Source organism: Tympanuchus pallidicinctus, unplaced genomic scaffold, assembly GCF_026119805.1.
Source record: "Tympanuchus pallidicinctus isolate F22 unplaced genomic scaffold, pur_lepc_1.0 scaffold5, whole genome shotgun sequence".
NCBI lineage: Eukaryota > Metazoa > Chordata > Aves > Galliformes > Phasianidae > Tympanuchus > Tympanuchus pallidicinctus.
In genome coordinates this window covers 36,432,632-36,451,586 of record NW_026294769.1, presented here as the reverse complement: position 1 = coordinate 36,451,586, position 18,955 = coordinate 36,432,632, and the positions used below count along the sequence as shown (strand labels likewise).

Sequence of the window (18,955 nt, the reverse complement as noted above, 5' to 3'; positions counted from 1 at the left end):
GACATTGATAGTATTTCTTACATTAGCATCTAAATGGTAATATCCCATTCCAACCTCTTGAATAAATAAGCACTTCCAAATCAGAAACTGCTATTCATTGGAAAATTAAAGTATTTTACTATTCTTTTGCACTTATTTCATCATACTGAAAATTGCATTTAATTTGTGACAGTTTAAAGATATTTTTCAAAATTAGTGTTTTACTTTTTTAGGAAAAGACTTTAATAACAATCTGTAAGCTGCCTTTTTTTAGCCAAAAAAATAGGTATTAAAAAAAAAAAAAACACTAGAAATACAGAATAACAGAACCACATGGGTTGGAAGGGACCTCAAGAAATCACAGAGTCTAACCCTTGCTAATGCAGATACCCTCCAGTATGTCACACAGGTAGGCAAATTTTGTTGAAATTTTTCACAAATGAAACATTATTTTTGTGCTATGCAATATTTCTACAGAATCAGGAAGAACATCTTTACATGCCAAAGAAGAGTAACAATTGAAAACACGGGTTTTTTGTTTGTTCACAGAAATAAACAGATAATGTATGTTCTGTTTGCAACTTAGGTTATTTTCAGTTGTGAGAATAACAAACAAATCAAAATCATAAAGACCATCCAATTTTCAGATTTCCTAATATCAATTCAACCTTCTCCCTGGAAAAAGTCTTGCAGTTGAATTTCATCAGCCTCTCTCTTAATTTTCCAGAAATGTCTCCCACGGAAACCAGCTCACACTCCTTCACATGAGCATCTGGAAACAAATAATGACAACAATCAATAGATAACAGTAGTTCTTTTTTAAAGGTTTCTTACAAAATTCAGAGCTCAGTTTCATCTCTGATATGTTCAGGGGTCAAATTTTTCAGGCTTGGCTTAATGCCTTCTAATAAAATACTTCAGCATTCCAACATTTTTTATTCTATATCCAACATGTTTTATCTCACTTGAACTTCCTAAACTTTATACAGTACTAAGCTGAAATTCTAAGTACAGGATTTCATAAAAGCGCTAAAATTTTCTGGGACAATCAGAGGAGACATTTTATTCCAGAATTCTGTTCTGAACACTTCTATTCTTCAGGTATGGTTCTTACTATTCACCTAAAGTAAGCACTCCTATTCAGTACCATTTTTAACAATCACATATTTAATATAGAGCTGAAGAATGAGTTAGGTTGATGAGTTTGTAATAATATTGCATCCTTAGTGCAGCAATAGAAATAAAACAAGATGCCAACCTCACATATAGAAAACTCTAGGGTCTCATTGATAATGATGACTTTATAAAAACTCTATGAATTTGTAGTTTAACCTGGCAAGCAGCTAAACACCACACAACGTTTCACACACACCGCATACATTATAACATACACTTTTTTCTTTATTTTTCTCCGGAAGTCAAAATAAAGCCAGAAGAAAGCATCATACCAGACAAAGTGAAGAAAATAAACTCTGCCCCAGCTGAAACAAGGTTATATATCCACAGAGGCATGGGAAATTTGTGAATCATTAACCAAAGCATTTTCCTTTAGCCATGTTTAAAATATTCTCAATGCAGAATCATCAAATGTCTTGAGTTGGATGGGACTTGGAAGGCTGTAATGGAAGATCTCTTTCCCAGAAGGAACAAGCCCAACTCTCTCAGCCCTTTCTCTCACTGCTGGTCACCCTTATTCTGATGCAGCCCATGATACAGTTAGCCTTCTGGACAGCAAGTGCACATTGAAGTCTCATGTTAAGTTTTGTTTGTTTTTTTTTTTAATCTACCGGCACCCCTTCTCAGCAGGGTTACTCTAAAAGAGTTCTTCTCCCAGTATATACACATGTGGGATTGCCCTGACCCAAGTGCAGTACTCTACACTTGGAGTAGTAAGTAAAGAAATGCACACATATTTTAAGGTAAAAGTCTAGGTGTTTTCTTTCCCACATAAAGAACACTTTGTTGCATCACATTTTTCAGTACAAGTCAGACTGCAAAGCAGACTTTTCTTCCACATGAAAAAACAGCAGTACTTAAGAAAGGTAGATGCTGTTAAAGAGAACCAAGCACTGGGGATTTGGCAAAATACAATGGCTTCAACAGAACTACTTTCATCTTTTCCTATTTCAGAAGTCTTCAAAAAAAGTATAAAGACTTCACAAATGTCAGACTTCTGCCTTAAACCATCCTAGAGGTTGTGAAGTTGAAGCTAGATAACGATAGATGTTATGCTTGTCTATGGGACTCAAACACACAGTACTTAGAAGACAGCCTTATTTGTGAAGATTTACCGTTCATTGCCTCTGACAAAATAAAGGCAGCCGGGGAGCAGCAAGAGGACAGGCTCCTTTGAACAATGCTTCATCCCACACAGTCACTGTGATCAATTAGGTTCAGTTTATTTATGAAAGTTGGGGAAAATGAAGAGGGGAGAATTTCTCTTGGAGCTCAGGAGAGCTATAAGAATCACAATTCTTCTCAAACTTCCCACTAAACACAAAATTGGCCCTGCAGATTGGGCTTTAAATATTCATCTTGCTTCAAAGTTTAAAAACAGAGCCCTTCGGTTCCAAAAAAGTGGAAACAAGTACATACTAAAGATGAAAGTCCTGTTGTACATTTCATATTGCCTCTTATCTCTCCTAATGGTTGAGCCCCTTTTACAAGGTAAAAACAGGTATTTATAAAAAAAAATACAGTTTCTATGTAAGTAAGGTAGTATAAGATTAATAAGGTAGAAAATTCTTAGGTTGTTATGAACCCAGGCAAGACTAGCTTATACACAAAACCTTAGGAGATTCAATCTGAGTTGGGTGCTCATTTAATTAGTAATAGTACTTATAGTACTTCGTAATAGTAATCATTAATTTCCACCAGCATAAAAGCTAGCTGGTTGGTAATACATTTAACTAAAACACATGCAAGTTATTTTATGAATTCAACAAAATAAGTAACAAAAATTCTTAGGAAGACACATCACTATTTAACTTGTATTTTAATCGCAGAATAAATTTTTTTTTTTAATTTTATTTATAACAAACAACAATACAAACACACTGGCTTTTAAAAAACATTAATAAGAAATCAGTGAGGCAAACATCAAACTCAATATGAATTCAACAACCATTGACCTCAGGGCATTTAAAATCTGGTTTCAATGATCTGCTTTAGGCTGGTGTCTTTACCTGAATCATCTCCTCAGTAAGAGGCACATACTGAAGCCTAGAAAGATGTATTTGTTTCTTTTATGAAGGATAGTCTCTTCAACTTGTCTCAGACAATCTCACTACAATGAATTCTATTGCTGCCTGTAAATGAGAATAAACATCTGGGGAAATTTTAGTCATCTAAGACACATTAAAAGTAAGACAAATACACTACCATAGTAGCAAAAGGTCTGTATTTGCATATACAACAGTGTTATCTTGAAGACATCCTTTAAACAACAGGTTAGCTGTGTTCCTCTCCTTTAGCTGCTTGAAGGCCAAAGTCCTTCAACATGTCCTGTAAGACAACTTTCTAGCTTATGAAAGTGGAATGTTGCAAATTATGGTTAAGCAAGGGCTTGTAATATGCAAGAAGAAAGTATTATCACCACCTCACTCTTCCATAAAACCAGTGGTCTATCTATCACTTGCAGGAAACATCTCTTTTGGACATCATCACTACTTCCCCAGGCCTTTATTTCACTGTTCAGTTATATAGAAAATGGTTGAGATCCTGGCATCTTATAAATCAATTTGCTTCGACAATACTGTAGTTGCCAAATGAATTTCTAATGTTTAAAAAGAAAGTGTAATTCATCCTTTTCTAAAGTTGGAGTGAAGTTGTACGCACTTTTTGGAGGCAGAATTATTAGTGTCTTAGGAGGTATTATTTTCAACACACTGATATTACAAAAGAAACCAAGACATTTTAAGAATTGCAGAATGTCTTGAGGTGATCTTTGAGGTCTCCTCCAACTATTTTCAACCTTGTTATGAGCAGAATTGCCAACCACTAGATGAAGCACAAGATCAGGCTGCCCACATCCCCATCCATCCTGGCCTGGAACATGTCTAGGAACAGGGCATCCACAATCTCTTTAAATATTGGAAGGCTGTAGTGAGGCCTTAGAGAAACTTCTCTTTTCCAGTCTGAAAAAGCCAAACTCCCTCAACCTGTCTCAGTACAAGAGATGCTCCAGACCTCTGATCATCCTTGTGGCCTTCCTCTGGACCCTCTCCAAAAGGTCCACATCTTCCTTGTGCTGGGGACCTCAGGTCTGGACATAGTACTCCAGATGGGGCCTGGTAAGGTCAGAGTAGAAGTGGACAATTCCCTCCCTCACTGTGCTGGTCAGCAGCTGAACTATTTTCTAAACAGAAAAGAGAAAGAATATAATTTATATATTCAGATATCAAAAATACATTCATTAATGACTGTTGTAAAATAACAGCAAAACCTATTTCTGTAAAAAGTGAAACATATTCAAGTTTCCAGTTAGACCAGCAGTAATAGAATTAACAGGCAGAAAGAACTACTTAAAAATATTTTGGGAGCTGGTCAAGAATAACATTCTTTTTCTAAACTAAAGACAAGTTCACGTGTACTTTACTAAAATTCCAGCAGACCACAAAAGAGCAGAAGGATAGCAAGTAAACTGAATACACCTGCATGATAATAACTGACATCTCTGGAGCCTGAAGATCTCTTTGAAGTCTGACTCAAAGGAGGGCTTGAGAAAACTACTATGTTTTCAAATACTGTCTAGTGTATCATATCTGAGACACATTTTGTGGGAAATATTTTTCTTTTTAATAGAGTTTTGGGATTCATTTATTTGGTCTATTTTCTTTTGAGAACAACATAAATGAATCCATGCACAGATATATATGAGCATGGCCTGCTGTTCTGATTCCCCTCGCTGTCAGAAAGTACTGGAAGAGTTACAGAATGAGTAACAGATATTATAGTCATGAAATGCTTCCTATTATAGTAACAATGAAACAAAGTGGGACTTTTCAGCCTAGAAAAGACAGATGAGTAATATCACGGAATAACTTTGTGGCACAGAGAAACAGAAAAATGAATAACTTTTTTACATCTCCCATAATAGAAATACTAAAAAAACAAAAACATGAAATTAAGATGCAGATTCAAGGAGGAGGAAGGCAATTTCCCTTAATGTTTCCTCCTAGTTAAATTGTAGAGTGACTTTAACATCACAAGCACTTGTCTACAAAATAAAAATAGTGACCAGCAAGTTTATTCTTTTTCAGATCTCATACAATTCAGGTCACATAAGATATGAATGAAGATCAGACACCAGATCATGCAGGGCAAATCTTATCCAAAAATACTGTTTCATCTAATCAATTTTTATGTTTAATGGGCTGTCACCTTTATTAAAACAATTGAACTGCACTAATCAAGAAAATTTTTAATTGCAGGAGATAAGTCAGACAACAGAAATTACTTTAATTGTTCAACTGCACTTCCTAAAGCTATTGACAAAAAAAAACAAATTAAGATTTTTTTCCCCCCAGTACTCTGTTACACTTACAGAATATTATCATTTCCTTGATTAGGGTAATGCATTTTGCTACATTAGCTTTCATTTGAAATACACTTTAGAAGATTAACTGCATCCTGCTTTAAAAAATGGGAGAAAGAGGGAGAGACCCAAAACATTTAATGGATTCTTTTGTTCTATTTTTAGTGTTATTCAAAAGCTAACAGTACATTCTGATAAGCAAGAATTTCCTGAGCTTTCCCATCCAAATAAACTCCAGCAGAAGACATCCTCCTTTTACATATTCTTTCTCAGGTTAAATTCAGCGCTATAGCCAAATAAATGTACAACCTATTCAGACACATTTTTCAGCTTGATTAGCAGGCATTACCTAAGGAGGACACAGATCATGGTTTTGTTGTCCAACATACACGGCATAAAGTTCATCAGCAGTGTTAGAACTTCATTACAGCTTCAGAATTACCATAAAGACTCTGGCACAGACTAAATCTTGTTTCTGTCCATCATTCTGACAATGGAGCTACGTGGAAATGCAACACTAACCCTAACACTAACACTGAAATACATACTTACAAAGAAGAACTTTAGCTTGCAGATGTATCTTTAGGCTGCAGGCTACATGCAGAGTTCAACTTCTGCCTAGTCGGCAGACCCAAACTCAGATGGTATGACTCAGGAAACAAACAAAAACAAAAACAACAAAAAAAAAAAAAAAAAAAAAAAGCTTTTTCATTGAGACTAGAAGTCTAGAAAGGTCACCCTGCCCTAAAATTATCATTTCTAAGCTCTTCTTCCCACTATTTTTCATGAACAGGCACAAATGGAGCAGATTTATCCTGAAAAGTATTAAGATTTGTTTATCTAATGAAATAACTTACTATTGACTCTTCCCAATTTATTCTGTCCAATATAGTATTCCTATGCACGTTCCCCAACTCAGTTTTTCAGCATTCACCTCATAAATAAGTGAAAAATAATCTATCCCTCAGTTTTTGCCCAAAAATTTCTCCTGAGGCCCATCATGCCAAAGATGTCACCATCTCCAGAACCTTAGCCCAGTGGCCTCCCAACAAGGATCTTGTCAGAAAATCTAGAAGCAACACATTCACACAGAGAGACTATCAAATAATCACAGAAAATATTGGTGAAAATATGGCACAGACATTGTTAGTGAACATGGCAATACCTGAACCACTACTGCCAAGTGAAATTATATATCACTTATCTGCATTATATTTACAAAAATAATTTCAGTATTTTAAAGAGCCAGTAGGAATAAACTTTTCTTACATATGCCTTATAATATTAGGCACATTCCAGTAAGAGTCAAAAAGCATAGAGTACTGTTTATAATACTGGACAGAGAAAGAAATTTAGGCTTTAGATCCTGAATATGCTTAAATATTCAATATTTTAAAATACTAAATTGTTTTCTCATGAGGAGAGAGAAAAATACGTTGAAAGTAATACATGTTAACAGTTCTTTGAAAAATCTCAATTATCTGTAGAATATGGTTGAGCAAGATAGATACTTAATTTTAAGTTAAAATTAAGAATTTTAAAGTCATAATGAATAACATACAAATTATTCCTGAAATTTAGGAATGGTTTTTGGGATCTTACTAGATAGAGGAGCTTTTTTCCACTTTTTCTTTTTTCAGAAGAAAGATTATTGTATATTACTGCCAAAAGGTAACTTTTTCCATTCACAATATTTCTTTCCTTTTCTTTGAATTCCAGAAGGGAAGCAAAATACTTTGTACAATTGGAAAAACATTCTTAAACAATTTTTATCACAACAGCATGATAAAGCCAATGTTAGTTACTGCACTATAATTTCATATAGAACAATCTAATCATCATCTTTTGCTTTATACTATAATTTACTCTAACTAAACAGTTCAAAACTTGCAGATGAGCTGGTAGTCTTTTAAACACATTTGTCATTTATCTTGAAAAAGAGCAAGTAATTATACCAGAAGGAGACTGAAGTGACTTGCAAAGTCTAATCAAATGCCTTCTCAGAGAGTCACAGAATCATAGGTGTTGGTAGGAACCTCTGGGGATCAAGACCAAACCCCAGCTCTAGCAGGTTCTCTAAAGTAGGTTGTATTGCAAGGCATCCAATATCTTTTCCAGAAAAGGAAACTCCACCACCTCTCTGAGCAGCCTGCGGAGTCCTTCTCTTAGACTATGCTGTAACCTGACCTGTGCAACATTCCCACCAAACCCAGCTGTACACAACTATCTGCCACTCTACCTCCCACCAGGTACTGCTGGTCTGCCCAGATGCCCCCCATGCCACCTCACTGAGCTCATTAACCCCATTGCAAGCACATACACCTGCTCACCACTGCCCTCGCAGCAAGCATCTGCTGCTCCTGGGACAGAGCTTTCTGCTGCAAGACATCTATGGGTGGCTTCTGGCTATGGGAAACCTGGAGAAGAAAAGGCAGTTTTCCTGCTGCCACACACCTCTCAAATTGGTGCTGCCAACACCATCAAATAGGGTGTTGTGTATCCCACAGAAGCATGCAGAGCAGCTTCAGGGGTCCCAGACTCTTTGGCAACATCTCTGTTGATGGGACAGGCAATGCCCTGGTCTTTCAGTAGACATTATCATTAAAAAAAAAAAAAAAAAAAAAAAAAAAGCAGCTTTCCAGCTACAAACTGCTTTAAAAAAAAAAGACAGAAAAAAAGAGAGGATTTTTTCTTAAATCAGTGTGTAGGTTTGATGGCCTGTCTAGAGAATGCTCTTAGCAGGGTAGTTTAGAAAAAAATATCACTGCAAGTATAAAATTTTACATCAGAGTACTGCAGATAAATACAACCTATCAATTTATTTTTTTAATTCTCTTTCATATGAGACTTTATTGATTTCTTTTTCCTCCAGTTTTGTTGTTTTAATGTTCGACTACTCTCACCTAAGGAGCTAAGGAGCCAGCCCTCATTTTCTAACTACCTAAGCTATTTTTAGAAATATTTAACACTTTTTTTTTTTCAGATATGACCTAGATAGATCTCCAGGGCCCAAATTCATAACATGAGCATCTTTAATAGTCAGTGGCATTATTCCAACCAAGTCTTCTCATTTGTGTTTCTCTTCTCTTCTACATAATGGGAAGCATCTTTTGCATATGGTAGCGACACCTGCCTTTGGGACACAGTGCATCTAATTTTTCTAATATCATGCTGTTTGATGTAACATTTGATGCACACAGTGGTTCTTTGATCATATACTTTACAGCATTTCCTGTTCAACAGTCTGCTCCATATCACTGCATGTTTTATTTACCAAATAAGATATTTCTTTAAGATTCCTATATCAACTCTGTCATCTAGTCTCACTTTTTTCTTCTCTTTATAAGGAGGCATTTAAAAATAAATTTAACTTAGAGCTATGTATCTTCTCCTATTAGACAGCAGTCACTTGTAGTTGAGATAAGAGATAGTAGTTTCCATTTGAGTTTTAATTTACGTCAGTTTTGTTCAAGTCTTTATGCCTTATCATCCAGCTCTAGAAGTGAGTGTACTGAAAATATTTGTGAATTCACTTTTCATAAGATAGAAGAGTAATTCTTCAGCAACAGACCACAGGTCTTGTATCACTGAAGGCCTAGAGACATTCATGACTAATTTTAATGAACAAAAAAAATATATTCCAAGAGACAAAGGAAAGTGGATTCTTCAAGCACTAAGGAGCCATTTGAAGGAGTCACACATTGAAAGGCAAGGAAAAACTTCTAGATGAATTATACTTATAACCACTGACCATTAACTCTGTTCGTGCTAATATTTAACTATTATTATCACTTTAAAACAGGTTTATTAAAAAAAAAATCACTTAGAAAAGGAACAACATCCCTCCTCAAAATATATTTTACCACTTTTCTTACTTTTCCTTTCTTCTATAATGCAAAGTATTAGAGCCAACAGATACAAACCAATACTATTTGCAGATACTTTGCTCTGAAATACTGTACTGTTGTGCTAAAGTTCCCACTGCCCAGGATCATCATCTGAACCTACACATGGTTTCCTGTATGTGAAAATGTGTCCAGATAAATAACGTATGAAGGTAGCATGCCTAATAAACTTTATCTACTTCTCTTGGACTTCCAATTCTTCATCTAAAAAATAAGCTTATAAGTAGGTTTCCTCAAGAAAACTCAAACTGTAGATTGATCGCTCTGATGGTGCTTAAATTTACTTCAGTGTTATGTTGGTGACTTGAAGATTTCCTTTGTATCTGCAGATCTGAGAGCAACAGAAAGGAAGATTAGAGCAGGTGGTGTTTGTGTGGTCTTTAAATACAGTCCAGGAGGTAACCCAAATAAGACACTGACCTTTGAAGTTAGTCTTCAAATTTCTGTTCTTAGCAACCAATATTCTGAGAGATTGATATTACAACAACTATTTTTTAAACTGTTCTTTACAAGCAGAAGATATTAATCTGATCTTATGTGATGTAAACTAAATGTTTCTAAAGGGGAACCAACAGGGGTCATTCTACAAAAAGGAAAAGCACAAAATGATTTCTATAAGAGTCAGACTTCATTGAAAAATTATTATTTTATCAATTGGCACAGTTACCATCCACCATTGCAGTTCTGAGAACTTCAGCAGCATGTTGAATTATTTGAAGTACTTTTGCCAGTTCTCTCACTTCTGCAATTGTTTGTAGCAATTTTTAACGACTTCTTTGCATCTTTCCTAGATATACAACTTAGAAAAAAAAGCTAAAAATGTTGCACTGAAATAAAATAAAAAATAGGAAATAAAAAGTGCATAAGACTTGACACTTCCCAAATCTTGAAGATTTTTAACAACTTCTACAACTTACGTTACAAAACAATCCCAAAAATTCGTGCTAATTTTTTTAATCAAGGGAGCAATCTGAAGTATAATAACAATCTACTTTTGCAAAGGCAAATGCAGCACTTAAAACCAAATTTTTTGCAGAGTCTCTGCTTTTTGTGGCAACTGTGAACATTTACATTGATGGATATAAGAAATTTACTGTAATAACAAAACAAGATACGAAAATCCTTGCATAACATGATCTCAACATTCTCACGGAAAATTATTGTCAAAACTGCATTAACAGTATTACAATATACTTAATCATATCAAAAACAAAAGAGTACTACCTATGCAAATAGATGATCTTAAAGAGAAATAGCCCCCTAGAACAGAGAGAACTTGTATTTGTAATTGATACCTTCATTTTATATTTTATTAGTTAAATTCAGTAACATTCATCAGAATCACAACATCATACTGAATTGTTACAGCCTTACTTTTAAGACAAGACTCAATTACCATAAACAGTAAAAGATATTTCCATTAATAGCAACTCAGTTTTAAATGGCCATTTACACCTGACACCTAGCCATCTGGGAAACTCCATTTTTATTGACATATTTGGAAATATTCTGTATAGTGTTACAGCTGGAAAGATTATCTTGGTGAGAATGGGAAAAGAAATAAACAGAAAAGGAATACTCACTCATATCCAAAGATCTACGTTTGCAGGAAAGACTCCACAGACAAGGGATCTCCAGAAAGAGATCCTTCCTCAGTGGCAGTCAACCCTTAAGTGGGGTCTGGGAGAGGTGCAGCCAGGCTACACCCCTTCCTGTCACACAGGCGAATCTCCTTCACCTGTGCTCCCATGGCTGTCTCAGTCCCTTCCTCAGGTGACCAGGCCATGACTCAGCAGTTCCCATACAGTATGGTAAAATCTTTCACTTCTCAGTTTATGCCACAGACAGAGAAATGTTTAGCATGTTAGTTGGCTAACACTCATAATGCTGCTCAACTCAAGAGAATGTCTACCTTTCTATTAGTCTGGGATTCTTAACTGAAAATTTTGATTGCAAAGACATATCAAAAAATATATACAGATAATTTACTGAATCATGGATTTACTCTGTCATTTTAGGAGATTAATTATGCACAGGTTGCTCCAAAATTAATGCCTTCTATTTATTTCCATGAAAGCTAAAATTCTTTGTGCTTCAAAGAGAACAATAACACTATTTGGAAGAACAAATTCTTAGCTACAAAACTGTAAATTTTTTCAACACGGTCACCATCATTAGCTATTACCTTTTTACCAGTAATAAGAGCTTGCATGCCACACTTGTTGAAATGTGCACCAACAGAGGTGACTCACCCTTTTGCAGCTGCTATGCTGGCATGGTTGCTAGGAGAATATTACAAAAGGCAGGTTGTATTTTTCTCTGGCCTGACTCTGGACACTCAAGCCTGCAGCTTAGCCAGAACTGCGAAGTAGAAAACAGAGATGTTGATTCATCTGGGTTCCAGGAAATCCAGAAGGAATGCCCCTTTCCTATTCCAAAAGACAGTGAATATCACTTTTCCCTCTGAGGTCTGTGTCTTGAACTTTTTTCTTGGTGGGAAATCCACATGTCAGCACTCCACAAATGCCATGAACTACAGTTTTGACTCCAGCTCACACTGGTGACACTACGTCACATCATCAGTAAAGATGTGTTTCAAGAAACTGTCACTCACCTTCAACCCCATGACTGTTCAACAGGTCCTGAAAAAGTCACATACAATGTTCTTTCTGATCTTGTGTAAGGATCTGTGGCACCCAGCTGATGCAAACTGGAATATCCCAACACAGTCAAGCTGATATTCAGCTCCTTACAGAGTTCTCTGGTCATAACCTGCCGATTTGAGGAGATGAGCTCATTGAAATGCTCTTAATTTTGTAGTGTAACAGGTGTACATGGCCTTCCAGAACATTACTTGTCTCTCAATCACTCTCACCACTGTTGAAACATACCACTCACCACCTCACTGTGCTGAAATCCACTGTTTGGTCTCTATAAGTGTTCAGCAAGCACCAGTGAATGTCAGTGGGTATAATTTCTTCTGCATGGAGGAACTCAGTGACATACTTCCTCTTCATACACACTTGCATGACTCTGTTTTGTCCCTCTGTTGCCATCTGTCACACAGCAATAAAATGTAATGGAATATTGGCAAGAAGGTTCAGCCTCTACTGCCATTCCCCCAACATCTACCTCTGATGTCATGGACCAACATAATAAAATAAGAGGCATTACTTTCAGAGTACTCGTCATTCGTAGTATTCCACCACTAAAGAAGAATGCATTTTTTAATAGTATTTGAAATTATGATATGTCATTAAAATGCAAGGGATGATTTCACATTCAAAATAGAAGACAGACTAAAAAGTAAGAGTTTTGTTGCTTAGTAATGTTGGTTCCTGAGTATTCATCAAAAAGACTCTGTGGAGATGAGACACTGGCTTGACTAGCATATTCTTTTGATTTTTGTCTTGGATATATGATTTCTTTCTGGCCTGCACAACCAAGGACAGACTTTGGTGCTGCATAGTTACTTTGCATCTCAGTCATACGTTGATATACTGGTATCTATGTAAAGAACAGAAAAGGATTACGTTGACATACTGGTATCTATGTAAAGAACAGAAAAGGAATATTTTAATAGCTTAGAAAGGGAAGATAAAGCTCCGATGCATTAGGTAACTGGTAAACTTGAAAACAATCAGAAGTCTTCAATCCCAGTAAAAAAGCCACCAGTTGTGCTTTGATTAAATATTCTAATGAGACCCAGGAGTGACCTTGGAGATTTGCCTACCCTTCTCTGGTTTCTTTTGGTAGACAATCCAGTTGTATGGCAGCAAGTGACTTTGACACAGACATCCTGGCATGGATGAAGGAGCAGTACAGGGGAACTCCATAAAATGCCTTCCTGACCAACATTTTGCATGTAGTACTCTTGTCACCTGCTAGTATAGAAGATAAGATCAGAGAAAAGAGGATCTTCTAAAACTCAAATATACTTGTGGATTTCTGCATGTGGTAATGAATAAATAACTGTTCAGTACCTCTGATTTAAATCAGGAAAAGGTTTTATGTAGAGAGATTTCTAGCATCTGTATGTCACTTGAACTGTTGAGTCAGTTCCTGAATGAGGCTCAAAAATTTAATAATAATACTGAGTAAATATAAGAAAGTGGATGAGAGCAGGAAGGGCTATATTTAGAAAGGTTATGGTGTTGGTTTTTTTGTTTTTATTTTTGTTTTGATTTTGATTTTTAAACTAATGAATTACTGATTCCTTGTGTACAACATATAAAGTTAATAGCTGTTGTCTTCTTGCAATTTTATTGTTGTTCCTGCAAATAGCATTACCTACCAACACAGTTGTGTTTTAGGAAGGACTTTTTTATAAACCGAGTCAACAATCAGAATTCCTACAGAAGCTACTTTAAGAGAAATTGAAAGGTATCTCCCGAAAACTTTTAGCAATAGATTAGAGATAATCAGGTCAGTCTACAAGCATGGAAATGAAAGTTTTTAGGTATCAAACATAGTCATATGGCTGTTCTCCAGTTCAGAAAGCAATGCAATATGCTCCCATAGAGTGCAATAAAGTGATCTTGGGATTATTCAGATTGTTAATACTGAGGAACAAAGTGTTCCTTTGTTTGTTCTACACTTCAAAAGTGCTTATAATTGAGAATAGCAGTACCCATAGAGACCTTTGGAAGCAAGTTAGTGAATTACAGCTCTCTGTTGGTAATAGAAATGTAAAGTTTGCTTTTTCTTATACTGACAAGCTCTAAGATTTGGGGTATTCTATTGAAAATTTGGAATAATTTTACTGGTTGTAGTAAGATTGTTTTTTGTAAGATTGCAATTCCACCAAGTAGACATGCAAAAAGTAAAACATTTGAGTTACATTTAGTTAATATTATTCTTACTCCTAGACCAAATAGTAACTCAAATACTTATTTTCATTACATCAGTTTTGTTTTGTCAGATGGATAAAACAAAGAAGAAATGTGAAACATCCAGCTGAAATTAATATCTATCTGTTCCAACCTAAGCAATTCTATAATTCTATGGTTCTATGTTCTTTTCTTGAAACTTATTCAACAAATACACATTTCCCTGCCAGCTACATTATGCATCCCACAGAGTTATTCCCCTCCTGTTGAGCAGTTGGTATTTAGCTGCTGCTTCTCATTGAGGCTACATAAATGGAAGGGAATGGATTTATTTCTCATTATGCTTTTGTAAAACTTTAACCAGAAGACAGCTAGAATACTTATTTGACTTGGTTAGCCTCTTTTTCATTATTATTTATTGATCTATTTACAGCTGTTCATAAAGAATTACATTTTATAGCCTGGACAGTGTAATAGCTTTTTACTGATAGAAGTGTTCACCAGCATTCATTGCTGTGCAAACAAAGGTGAGACAAACATGAGACACAGGTATGCTTGGTACATTATTCATTCTAAAACACATCATAGCAGTTAAGTCTGACACTCTAGGAAACAGCTCTCATTTTAATACTATAACTTATAAATTATACAGAATGTCCCATAAACAGTTTCCAAATTGATGCAGTTTTAACCAATCATGTGTTTACAGTTTTATCTGGGAATATGATAAACCAGAATCAAATGTGTGTTGTGATACTTGGAATTAAGGATCTGAGTTCTTCTCAGAGACAATTGGTTGAATTGATATTCATATACCTAAAGGCAGCATAACAGTAGAACTGATTTTTAATTAAATGAAAATCATTCTAGGAGGCATTTTTGGTAGTGACAGTTTTAAGAGATGCCTGAAAATGTCTGCAGTTTTTTCCCATTAAGAAAAACAATTTTATTTTTTCTTTCAGACGGAATTATAGGATTCTTACTGTTGACAAACACAGCCTAAGACTTGTACAAATTTTGATGCATGAACTTCGATATTTTCTGTAAAGTAGTCCCTCCTGTTTTTATGCTGTATTTCTAAATCCACATAATGTTGAACTCTGGAGCCTGAATCATTTTCTCAGTCTCATCAGTATGAATCCAAGCTACCGACTTCATTGCTTCTAGTGAATATACTAACCTTGTGCTAAAACAAAGTATGACTTTAAATCTTTACCAATAATGTCCCCTCCCCTGCTCTTTGTCTACTTAGTACACAAAAAAATTAGCTTATTTAGTTCCTTCTCCCAAGTCTTCTCTCTCTCTATTAGAATCCCAGGCTGATATGCTATGTTGATCAACTCTATACCCTATTCCAGCTGTCCATTTTCTCTGCCCATACTGGGTATTAATTAAGTACACAATAACAAGAGTAGCCTACAGAATGATGCATGAAACAAGCCATTATACTTTTCTCATTTAAAACTAAGTAATAGTAAGTAAAAACTTACTAATCTAGTTTCCCTATTGGCTTCGTTTTGGCCATAAAAGCAAAGATTAGTGAGATGTTCTAATTAGTATGCCAGCTATTCATTCTGCAGTGTCAGATAACAAATGTACCTTCAGCTAATAAGTATGCTGTTCTGTAGCTTCATTTACATGAGCAATCCATCCCTCCCCTCCAATGTGAAGAGATTGTCATTTTTAACTGAAAAATTCAAATGATTCTCTGGGCACTCTTAGAAGAGACTCAGTAGAATGGATGACTGTGCAAAAATCTGGCACTAAGAGATGCTATGCCCACTTTTTACTTTCTGCATTTTGTATAGTTCAAGAATTATTTTTAAGGCCCATCTATGAGTATATTTCATAGCACTGATCTGATGAGGATTTATAGCAAGTGATTTCATAATGCAGTTAGATTGCTAATAAAAACTAATTAAAGTGACTGTGTAGTGTTGACCTACTCCTGGAAAAAAATACAAAGAAGAAATTTAATAACAGGCCTAGGAGAAGATTCTGAGACAATGGAGATGCTAAAGAATGACTTAATTTGATATTTTATGACATACACAGATGAGGTGCTACTGACCAGAAGGGACAAGAACATAATAAGCAGCAAGCTGGCTGGGCTCATCACAAGTTTTAAGCTAGATTTGATGAGGGAAGGAGACACACTTCTGAGTGAAAGAGAAGAGCTAAAGAACACTTTCACTTAAAGAAGCAGAAGGAAAAAAAACTCAGATTTGCGCCAGGGAAAATTGGGAGGGCTTCTCCAAGAATGTAATACAGCTGACAGCCCAGCTAAGTATCTCCACACCCTTTAATGGCACTTTTCTGATAGCACAAAAGCTCTCCATCCCTCCGCATAAGAAACCAAGCATTGGTCAGAAGAGACAAGGGAGTGTACTCCATTTATAAATGAGAAGGGAGAACTGGCAACAACAGACATGGAGAAGGCTGAGATATTCAATGAATTCTTTGTCTCACTCTTCACTGGCAGTCAGGTTTCTCATGCCTCTTATGTTCCTGAGCCTCTTGGCACAGGTCATATGAACAAAATACCTCCACTGTAAAAGCAGGGCAAGTCAGGAATCACCTCATAAGGCTAACTGCGTAGAAGTCCATGGGGCCAGATGACATGCATTCCAGGGAAGTGAAGGAATAGGCTGATGTGGTCGCCAAGTTTCCATCAAGTTTGAAAAGTTGTGGCTGTCAGGCAAAGTCCCTGATGACTGGAAAATGAAAACATCACTCCTATTTTTAAGAAACGGAGAAAGGAAGATCCAGAAAACTACAGGCTGGTGAACCTCACTTCTGTGCCTGGAAAGATCGTGGAGCAGATCCTACTGGAAGATATTTTAAGGCATATAATATATGAGGAGGTTATCCGAGATAGCCAGTATGGCTTTACCAAGGGCAGATCATTCCTGGCCAATTTGGTGACCTCTGATGGAGTGATGTCATCAGTGGACAAAGGAAGGGCAGCTGATGTAATCAACATAGAATCACAGAATCACCTAGGTCGGAAAAGACCTAAGAGATCATCCAGCCCAACCATCCACCTATCACCAATAGTTCTAAACCATGTCCCTCAACACAAAATCTAAATGTTCCTTGAACACCTCCAGGGTTGGTGACTCCACCACCTCCCCAGGCAGCCCATTCCAGTGCCTGATCACTCTTTTAGAAAAGTAGTATTTCCTAACATCCAGCCTAAATCTCCCCTGGCACAGCTTGAAGTCATTCCCTCTAGTTCTATCACTAGTTACACAAAAGAAGAGGCCGACCCCCAGCTCACTACATCCTCCCTTCAGGTAGTTATAGAGAGTAATATGATCTCCCTCGAGCCTCCTCTTCTCCAGACTGAACAATCCCAGCTCCTTCAGCTGCTCCTCATAAGGCCTGTGCTCCAGACCCCTCACAAGCTTTGTCACCCTTCTTTGAACCTACTCCAGGGCCTCAATGTCTTTCTTGCAGCGAGGGGCCCAAAACTGGACACAGTACTTGAGGTACGGCCTCACTAGAGCTGAGTACAGGGGACAATCACTTCCCTTTTCCTGCTGGCAACACCATTCCTGATGCAAGTGAGGATGCCATTGGTCTTCTTGGCCACCCAGGCACACAGCTGGCTCATGTTCAGCATCAGTCAATACCCCCAGGTCCATTTCCTCTACCTAGTCTTCCAGCCACTCCACCCCAAGTATACAGCATTGCCTGGGGGTTGTTGTGGCTAAATTAAAAAAAACAAGGACTTATGTAACGTCTTTGACATAGTCCCATACCATATCTTTATCTCATTATGGTCTTCCAGTATTTGATGGGACACAGGGAAACGGCTTTGAGCTAAAAGAGTGGAAATGTAGATGTTATGAAGAAATTAATTACTCTGAGTGTGGTGAGGCACAGGATTGAGTTGCCCATAGAAGTTGTGAATGTCCCATTCCTGCAGGTACTTAAAATAAGTTTAGATGGGACCCTGGGCAGCCTGATCTACTAGTTGGCAACCATGCCCATGGCAGGGAGCTGGAAAAAGATTGTCTTTAAAGTCCCTTTCAACACAAGGCATTCTGTGATTCTGTTATTCCATAAGTGATAGCTGGCAGTGCAGCTTTATTTTCATGTCAAAGCCAGTTTAATTGCAAGGTTTTTTGATTTCTAGGTCTGCTAAACCAGGCAAAATAGCCTCCAGCATAGTTCTGACATAAACATCACTTTAATTTTTTATATGCAATCCTTTCCTCCTCCATTCCTGTTGCAACTTGGAAAGATGACCTCCAAAGGGACAGTATTCCTGGGCCTGTAGATGAATAAAGCAAAAATTTTTTTGTTCTTTTTAAGTAACTAGATTGAATTTCCTCTTGTTATGTGGGCTGTTTTGCAAAGCATGTTGTACAATTTAAATTTTTGTGAAATTATAGAACTTTGTTTGTTAGAGTATGGTCTAAAGCAGTGATTATATTAATAGTAAATCTAGAGAACACATTTTCTATTAAAACACTAGCCACATGCTACAGCAATTCAGGTTACTTGAAAGTTTAAATTACCATGACACCTGCTGAAAATGAGGATTTTGAAGACTAGCCTTCTTATGTATTTCCCACTGCCAGGTGCAATTAGTTGTTCAAAGCACAATCATTTGTTCTTTCAAGTCATAGTGCCAGTTTTCTCCTCCAGGAATATAGGAATAGGAATATAGGAATATAGGAGCCATAAATCTGAAATGC

General features: G+C 36.5%; 1 long non-coding RNA gene across 1 annotated transcript; it reads right to left on the bottom strand.

Annotated features, from left to right (window-relative positions):
• Window positions 1-334: 334 nt before the first annotated feature.
• On the bottom strand, window positions 335-11,049 carry LOC128091086 (uncharacterized). Its single transcript, XR_008211232.1, has 3 exons — window positions 11,004-11,049; window positions 3,165-4,336; window positions 335-751 (listed from the first exon to the last, which is right to left on the bottom strand). It is a non-coding gene; the product is annotated as an uncharacterized LOC128091086 (long non-coding RNA).
• Between the last annotated feature and the right edge of the window lie 7,906 nt (window positions 11,050-18,955).